Here is a 1,319-nt window from a genome sequence, read left to right as displayed (position 1 = left end):
TCATACATATGCTTTTGATACTCACTGACTTAATATAAGAAACTTTATTACATTTACAAGACTCTAAATGTATACTTCAACAACCTTATCCCAGTCAACCTAGCTTCGGAGCTGACAAGAAGGTGGATAACAACTAGCAGTGGCTGTCGACTAAAGGTGCATCACTCGGTTGATACAATGCGAGTTGCAAGAAAAGTTTCACGTTAAATGTGCAAAACTGATGCCAAAATGTAGATGGGACCATGTAAGTGTTGCATAGATTATATATATGATAGTTCCTTTTTAACACCTTTTCTTATCAATAAATGAACTTTGTAATGCTATGCCCTTCAAATGCATCCTCTAAGTTCCCCTGTGGAGAGACTAATCCAAAAGAAATAAAAATGCAAGCGTATTCCCAGTAAAGGGTATTGTCATTTTCATGTGTTGATAGGAATTATAAGGTGATTCTTATTTTTGAAAATAGATTGCTTACAATCACTTTCTCTAGGCCACAACACTCTCAGCCTAATCAAGTATCCGAAAAAAAATTTTAAGTTAGAATATTTATTTTCAAAATTTTATATTTTGTCAATAAAACTTTGAAAAGTTACACAACTATTTTTGAGTTTGGAAGATTATTGATTGTTTTTTTTGTTACTACATTAATATATTATTTTTTAAAAAATATTTGAATTTTTCGGTAATATTTTCTAAATTTTTCTCAGCACATTTGTTTTGAGAATTAAAAATAAATAAATTTATAATTAAAATTTCATTTTTATTAATACTTTAAGTGAATTACTAAAACTACAAAGATTTCTAATAACATGTATTTTAAATAGTATATGAACTAAAGGTTATTTATATATTCTATTATGTTTTTGTATATAGACATTTTTAAACAATATATTGTTGAGAGTTTCAGAATAAATAAAAGATAATATATAGTTATAGATATACAAGTTTAACCTATCTTAATAAATTTATTTTTGTATAATAGGTTATATAGTTTACGTGTGCCTTCATATCCTCCTCCAGCGGCTGCACCTGAGCCTGTCCCAGAAGGTGCAGTTCATCCGGATTTGCGTGTGCCTTCATATGCTCCCTTTGCGAGATATACGGTGGAGGATTTGCTTGCCCAGCCTGGACGGGAGGGTTTGGATGTTCTAAACCCCGATAGACCCCGAGGAACTTATTGGTAAGTTATTAATTTTTATTACTTTAAAATTTAATTAATTTTTATTTTCTAACGGTTAAATTTTTTTTTTCAGGTTTGGGGCTAACAACCGTGTTATCCGGAGCGTTTCGGCGACGATTAAGGGTTACTACGACGGGGC

The sequence above is a fragment of the Brassica oleracea genome, chromosome C4, assembly GCF_000695525.1.
Source record: "Brassica oleracea var. oleracea cultivar TO1000 chromosome C4, BOL, whole genome shotgun sequence".
Lineage (NCBI taxonomy): Eukaryota > Viridiplantae > Streptophyta > Magnoliopsida > Brassicales > Brassicaceae > Brassica > Brassica oleracea.
This window is presented reverse-complemented; position numbering follows the sequence as displayed.